The sequence below is a fragment of the Neovison vison genome, chromosome X (assembly GCF_020171115.1).
Source record: "Neovison vison isolate M4711 chromosome X, ASM_NN_V1, whole genome shotgun sequence".
NCBI classification, from domain to species: domain Eukaryota; kingdom Metazoa; phylum Chordata; class Mammalia; order Carnivora; family Mustelidae; genus Neogale; species Neogale vison.
The window spans coordinates 59580238-59588679 of NC_058105.1; positions in this window are offsets into that span (position 1 = coordinate 59580238).

Consider the following 8442-nt stretch of genomic DNA (forward strand, 5'->3'; position numbering starts at 1 on the left):
TTCTTCCTAAAATATTACTTCTTTCTGCATTCTCCTTTTAAGCATTAGCTACCAAGATAAAAAAAAAAAAATGTGATTTCTGGTCTGTGTGGCCCTGAAATAATTCAGACTTACCAGGCTAAAACTTATTTAATCTTCTTAAGTTGATCTGGAGAGTACCTTAAGGAGTAGAATAAGCAGACCACATTTTGTTTCTCCCATGATTCCCCAGTGTCCTTCTATTTTCTTGGAGACACTGAAAATATTAGAAGAGCTCATTTTCAATGGCTTTTCTAAACTGTGCCTATAACCTCGAGAGGTCTCCACTCCTTTAAACCCTGTGCCCTTGGCTACTAGAAGTATCTTCATAGGAACTCCAATCTGTATACACATGGCCAGAGTCAGCCCTGCCCTTCCCCTCCCCTCCCCTTACTTTATTTCCTTTCCTTTCTTGCCTCCCTCCCTCCCTTTCTTCCTTTCTCCCTTCCTTCCTTCCTTCCTTTCTCTCTTTCTTTCCTTCCTTCCTTTCTTTCTTTCATTCTTCTCTCTTTCCTTTTCCTTTCTTCCATTCATCCTTCCATTCTTCCTTCCTTTCCCCTCCCTTCCCTCCCCTCCCCTACCTTTTCTTTATTTCCTTTCTTTCATTACCTTTCTTTATTTCCTCTCCTGAGAATTGGCCAGCATTCTGCAGCAATTCCGGCCACACTCATGCCCCTTTTGACAATGCTTTCTGGCTAGTTGCCTGTTCGCTACCTTCCAGGAACTCCAGCCAGGGACACAGGGCTCCTCCAAGGGCCCCAGCTGAGGGGAGCTTTAAGGGGCCAGAGTGGAGGGAGGGACTCCTGCAGAAGATCACTCTCCCTATTGGTGGCCTGACAGGGCACAAAAGGTGGGTGTAACTTCCGGTGGACATGCAGCTTTCTTCCACTCTGAGGGTTCCACACAGCTCCAAGTAACACAGTTAATATGTGGGTTGTAAGCAGACTTCTGGGGTTTAGCTTCGGGGATCCCGCTCTGAATGGCATGGGGGACAGGTCACTGGGGACAGAAGCCTGAGAACCCAACCTAGATTTTGGGTTAGGGCCTAGGGGTGATGAAGTTCTAGAACATAGGTGAGGTTCAGAGGGTAAGGTCCGGAGCAGATGACCAATTCTTGAGACATCTTTGGTGCAAAATGGTGGTTTATTAAAGCTTGGGGACAGGACCCGTGGGCAGGAAGAGCTGTTGCCCTAATATCCTGAGGAGTGGCTGATTATATACACAGGAGTTGGGTAGGTGAGGACAAAGGGGGTGTTCAGAAGGGCTGTCATGGTAAAGAAGACTGTCAGAATACTGGAGGCCTGGTTATTGTCAAGCCAAGGCTGTTTTTCCCTCTAATGAGGCACTAACTTGAAGACAGTTGAGAGTTTCCTGGTTGGAATGTCACATTCCTCCTATCACACACCCTTGTCAATGAGCTTTAGGTTTAGAAGAAATTTAACTTTATTTACATTTCCTTCCCCCTCAGCCCCCTTCAGTTTTATGGAGGGGAGGGCGTTGTTAGGGCTTTAGGAACCGAGTTACTTGTCTCTGGAAGTTAGGCTATTGATAAGATAGCTTCTTTGTTGTAAATCACTAGGACATTTGTAAACCAAGGGAGACTCCTGTCTTGCAGGATTGTGATCTCTACAAGTTAACTATTTGTTTTTCTTTTAGGGCAGCCAGGAGTGCCTGAGGGATGTCACACATGTTACTGAGGTGTGGGGGTGAGAGGGGGTGTAAGGTGCCAGCTTTTGCTTTGTCCTCAGCCAGCCTTTTGCTTCCTCATCAGTGGCATGGCAGCACCTATCTGCCCATACTGAGGTGGGTTCTCCAGGGGGCTGATTTGAGGGCAGGGGTCAGGGAGTGCATCAGACACCCAGATGGCTGTCAAACAGCCACTGAAACTGGAAGTGGCCTCAGGGGGTATGCAGGGTTCTCCCCCTGGGAGGGTTCTGCGGCTGCTCCAAAGGGCAGTTTCCTTCTGGGTGGCAATTGGAGTCCTGTGGTATGCAGCAGAGGTCCCCAGTCTGGTGGGCATAGGGGCCAGGCTTCTGGGGACAGAAGCCTGTATCCCATCCTAGGGTTAGGGTTAGGGCCTAAGGACATGGCAGGCCCAATCTGCCAGCACTTAGACAGTCTCTCTGGGGCCCATGTTCCGGGGGGGGGGGGGCAGGTGGCATGTCAGAACCAGGGTTCATGGCCTGGGGTGCCACCCAATGTTGGGGTGACCTTCGGGGGGGGTGCAGGTTTCTCCGGCTCAAAGGGTTGTGTGCAGCTCCAAATGGGACAGTTTCATCCAGGGTGGCAGACAGACTCCTGGCCCGGGGCTCAGAGGTTCCCAATCAGGAGGGCTTGGGGCCAGGACTCTGGGGACAGAAGCCTGATAACCCAGCCTAGGGTTAGAGTTAGGTCCAAGGGGCATGGCAGAGCGGATATGCATGCATTGAGACTAGCACCCCAGAAGGCTGAATGGAGGGAGTGCTTGGCCACTCGTGGGCCTGGCTTTTAGACCACTTTCAAGCACGGCTCCGACCACCACCACTCAAGACCTCAAGCCAGTTCCTAGAGGATCCGCTGAAAGCCTGGGCAGGCAGAAGGGAGTTGGCTGGGTTTCCAACCAATTCTCACCAGGTTTCTGCCCAAATCAAGATCTATTTGAGGGACATGTGGCTCCCGTAAAGGCCCCACCTGAGGGGAGCTTTCTGAGGGCAGAGATGACAGTAGACTCTGGCTGACCATCACTCTCCATGTTGCTGGCCTGTTGGTGCTCCGAAGGTGGGGATAGCCTCTGGGGAAAGGGGGGTTGTCATACAACCATTTCCGGCTCTCAGTGTTCTGTGCAGCACCAAATGGGACAGTTTCTATGTGGGTGATAAGCAGACCTCTGGGGATTGGCTTTGGGGTCCGCACCCACACTCCAAAGGCCAAATGGGACACGCCCTAGAAATAAAAGCCTGAGAACCCAAACTGGGTTTCCACTAAGGGCCTAAGGGCATGCCAGCACGAATCTATAGATACTGAGGTGTTATACCCTGTGGGGCTGAGTTGAGCTTCGGAAAATTGACCAGACCCACCCGGCCAACTCCCTTCCGGCCCCCGGGCATTCAGCGGAGCCCTCTGGGCCTGCCTCGAAGTCCCAAGTGGTCATAATCTTAGCTCTGCAAGAAAGCGCTATAAAACCAGGCACACTCGAGGCCAATTCCTAACTCTTCAAAGCCTTAAGGTGTGCTGGTCTCAATGCAGGCAGATCAAGCCTGCCATGCGCCTAGGCCCTGCCCTAATCCTAGGTTACATAATCAGGCTTCCATCCCAGAGGCCTGACCTCCAAACCCTCCAGATTGGGGACCAGTGAGTCACACCGCAGGACTCTCCTTGCCACCCAGAACGAAACTGTGCCTTTTGGAGCTGCGCACAACCCTCACAGCTAGAGAAAGCTGCATGCAGCCCCCAGAGGCCACCCACACTTTCGTCGCCCCAGCAAGCCACCGACATGGAGAGTGACAGTCAGCCAGAGTCCCTCCCACACCTCTGACCTCAGAAAGCTCCCCTCAGATGGGACCCTCAGGGAACCACGTGTTCCTGACCCTAGTTCCCCTATGGTGGCAACACACACCTAGCCAGAAACAGGTCTGTACAGGGGGCACCAGTGTGGCCCAAATCTTGGCACATCGCCTGCCAATTCTCACGAGCTTTTGAAAGGCCTAGACAAACCTCACCCCACCCGAAACTTGTTTACGCCGGAAAGTGTTATCAACCAGCTTCTTCTGCTTCTGTAAAAGTGCTTGCTCAACATGCGGGCTAACTAGCTACTTTCGCTTCTGTTTGAATGCTTGCTTAATGCGCGCGTGGGCTCCCAACACCAATCAACCAACACCAGGTGTGATTTTTTTAACTTGTTTGTACCCCACCCAAAAACTTGTTTGTACCTGCTTATAAAAACCCCGCACTTACTCTGCTTGGGACCTCTCAGCATCACCGGCAACGAGTGCGTGGAGGTCCGGGTTCGAACTCGTAATAAACGACCTTTGCTGTTTGGCTTTGACTTGAGTCTCTGGTGGTCTTTTAAGATGGGTGTACAACGCATCCGGCATTATATTTGGGGGCTCTCCCGAGATACCCCCCTTCAGGACCACCAGACAATCGGTCAACAGGTCGTCGGGAGCCGATCGGTAAGAGAGCCGGCTTTGTCTCTACATTTTGTCTTTTGTGAGTCTTGTTCCTGTGTTCTGTTTTTGCATTCTGTCTTCCCTGCATTTTGTATCTGGGTTCGAGTCCCAGACTGAGGACTGGCAAATACGCCCTGGCGGACGCGCTATAGGGCTGCCAATGGGCCGACGGAGACGTCCCTCGTTGCCCATCAGGGGTCTCTCAGGGATTGTGGGTTAGAGTCCCACCCCAAAGGGCCCATCAGGGGTCTCTCAGGGATCGTGGGTTAGAGTCCCACCCCAGGGAGACCATCAGAGGTGTGAACTATGATAAATGCTATCGTGTCTGTAGATTTTCGACCCGTTTGATTCTGAAGAGTGCTTGACTGTGTGAATGTGTCTGTATGGCTCCACCGCTTCGGCTACGGAGTCTGAGTGGGCTGCACCCTGTGTCTCGCGGGGCGTCACATGGCATATTGGTCATCTACTCCACGGAGTAGCCTGGTCCGGGGATTATACGGATAGACCTTAGCTAAGATGCTCCTAAGTTCCCGCGAGGGATGCGAGCAGGACAGCATCTGAAAGATTCCCCTCTCCTTGTCTGCGACAACCAGGAGGGGGAGCAGCGGCGCTGCCGCCTCCTCCTCCTGGCTAGATGGGAGGGAAACCCAGAACTCTCTGTTTAAAAGGACAAAGTTTTCTTAGATTAATTGATCTGCTGTTAAGAAAATGTAAATGGTTTTCTCTTTGCCTGCCCAGAAAAACCAGTTTCTATGTTTTGTTTTATCAGGTGTTTAACATCCCTAATTATATTTAGGCATGTGTTTTAAAACCTTCTAAGGTTTTAGCAATTGTTGACAAGATTTAGACCAATGATAAACCTTGGGTTAGATTTGGGTAAATGCTATAGCTACTCTAAAGGTTCAATCAGTACATTTACTAGAGTTCAATGTTTTTTTTTTTTTTTTAAAGATTTTATTTATTTATTTGTCAGAGAGAGAGGAGCGAGAGTGAGCACAGGCAGACAGAGAGGTAGGCAGAGGGAGAAGCAGGCTCCCTGCCAGGCAAGGAGCCCGATGCGGGACTCGATCCCAGGACGCTGGGATCATGACCTGAGCTGAAGGCAGCTGCTCAACCAACTGCGCCACCCAGGCGTCCCGAGTTCAATGTTTTCTTAAGAGTCATCACTTGATATTTAACCATATCTATTCTGAGTTTTGTCATTTGTAATTGTTTTGATTCTCTTGTAAGACGAGTTCCGCCTTAAAGGAAATTCATATGGGAAGAATTTCGGGACAAATACAGGTCTTTGATATGTTAAATCATGGGAACTAAAATGGGTAAAAATTTACAAAAGTAAAAGCTGCATTCGGACTAAATCAGAATTAGTAATATGGGACTAAGTGAACTAAAAGATTATAGTGTTGTGTCTCTTAATGTTTTGTCTTATTGCTGGTTCTCCAATGTTTGCTCCTCCAGACTAGGGAAACTTTTTCCTAAGTTATCTGTAACTTATAGAGATGTAAAAGTACTCATTTGTAAATGAATCAAGGCATTCAACTTTTCTCTCTATCTAAACCCTCTGAAGAAAAAAAGGTCTCAGTAAGTATTCTTTCTTCCTTGGCAATCAGTCATTTGCATAAGTTCAATAAGAATCTGTTCTCCTTGTAACAGAACCAGCAGGCAGGAGGAGGGGGCACATCCACACCTCCCGGATTCCACCGTTGCGCTACCCCTGAGGCTAACAGGACCCCCTGATGACACTGGTAACCCTAGACTCCAGTATTGGCCTTTTTCCACTAGTGATCTGTATAATTGGAAAGCTCAAAATGCCCGCTTCTCTGATAACCCCCGAGACTTAATTGCCTTTTGGACAGTGTAACGTTTACCGATCCGCCCACCTGGGACGACTGTCAGCAACTTCTCCGGATCCTGTTCACCATGGAGGAAGGAGAAAGAATCCAGGTGGAAGCCAGAAGGCTGGTCCCAGGAGACGATGGCCAGCCCACTGTCAACCCTGACCTGATTTACGCTGCTTTTCCTCTCACCAGACCCCAACAGGATGGCTGGGACTACAACGCGGCAGAAGGTAGGGGAGGACTGCTCATTTATCGCCAGACTCTAATGGCGGGTCTCTGGGCTGCTACTCACAAGCCCACTACTTTGGCCAAGGTATATGCAGTAATGCAAGGTAAGACAGAGTCCAGTGGCATTTCTAGAAAGGTTGATGGAAGCCTTTAGGCAGTTTACCCCCATGGACTCTGAAGCTCCTGAGAATCAGGCAGCAGTGGTATGTCCTTTGTGAACCAGGCAGCCCCAGACATTAAGAAAAAATTACAGAAATTAGAGGACTTAGAAAGGAAACAGATCCAGGATCTACTTAGGATCGCCCAGAAGGTTTTTAACAATCTAGAGGCACCGGGAGAAAGGCAGTTAAAGGCCATGGAAAAGATGACAAAAGTCTTGGCGGCAGTAGTACAGCAGGACAGCCCCCCCATGCGCAAAGGCCGATCCCCTCCACACCCCTTATGGCAGGACTTAGAGCCGGGGCATAGCCAAGGGGATCTTGACCCAACACCTGAGTCCATGGCGACGGCCAGTGGCTTATCTGTCTAAGAAGCTGGATTCAGTAGCAGCTGGATGGCCACCATGCCTCCGGATGATAGCAGCTACTGCCTTGATGGTAAAGGAACTATGGGACAGGAGCTACGGGTTACTACCCCACATTCCATCGAGGGCGTCCTCAAGCAGCCACCTGACAGCTGGCTCAGCAATGCCAGACTCACTATCAGGGACTGTTGCTTAACCCTCTCAGAAGTATTTTCATGCCACCAACCGCGCTTAATCCCAAGTCACTTCTGCCCGACCCCGACCAGGGCGCACCGCTCCACGACTGCACCGAGATTTTGGCCGGAGTGAGAGAAGACTTGAAGGACCAGCCGCTACCAGATGCAGACATCGTGTGGTTTACTGATGGCAGCAGCTTCGTCCACCAAGGACAAAGGTACGCAGGGGCCGCGGTGACATCTGAAACAGAAGTTATTTGGGCGGAGGCATTGCCTCCGGGCACCTCAGCACAGAGGGCTGAGTTAATCTCCCTGACCCAGGCCCTAAAGTTGGGGCAGGACCTCCGGATGACGGTATACACAGACAGTCGATATGCCTTTGCCACGGCCCACATTCATGGAGCAATTTACAGAGAGAGGGGGTTGCTCACTGCTGAAGGGAAAGACATTAAAAACAGGGACAAGGGGCGCCTGGGTGGCTCAGTTGGTTGAGCAACTGTCTTCGGCTCAGGTCACGGTCCTGGAGTCCCAGGATCGAGTCCCACATCGGGCTCCCAGCTCCATGGGGAGTCTGCTTCTCCCTCTGACCTTCTTGCCTCTCATGTTCTCTTTCACTGTCTCTCTCTCAAAATAAATAATAAAATAAAATCTAAAAAAAAAAAAAAAGAAACAGGCATGAAATTTTGGCCCTGCTAACAGCCATCTAGGCTCCCAAGAAGCTAGCCATAGTACACTGCCCCGGCCATCAAAAACCAAACGATCTGGTCTCCCAGGGAAACAACTTTGCTGACCAAACTGCTCTCCAGATAGCCCACAGAACCATTCCAGTGTTGCCAATACAGCTGCCCTACCCGGGGCCCCGAGAACTGCCACCTCGCCCCAAGTACTCTGAGGAGGACATCACCTGGATGAGTAAAAGATGGTTGGTGGCGGGACTCTAAAGGCAATATCATCCTCCCTGAGGCCTTGGGACAGGCAGTCTTAGAGCGGATTCATCACACTACCCATTTGGACTCCAGAAGGCTCCAGAACGCTTGCCCACATCCTGCTGTGATTGCATCCCGAGAAAGGGGAACCCTGCCGGGGGCCTACTGGGAGACAGATTTTACAGAGGTAAAGCCTGCAAAATATGGCTATAAGTATTTACTGGTGTTTATAGATACCTTTTCAGGTTGGACTGAGGCTTTCCCAACCAAGCATGAAACAGTGCAAGTTGTAGCAAAGAAACTACTCGAGGATATCTTGCCCAGGTATGGCTTTCCTGTTATGATGGGATCAGATAATGGGCCAGCCTTCATTTCTAAGGTAAGTCAGGGCCTGGCTTCCGTACTTGGGTTTAATTGGAAATTACATTGTGCATATAGACCCCAGAGCTCAGGACGGGTAGAGAGGATGAATAGAACCTTAAAAAAGAGACCCTTGCTAAATTGACTGGCGCTAACTGGGTGGCTCTACTCCCTTACACTCTGTATCGGTCCTGCAGCGGGTCCACAAAAGAATTTGGCCTAAAC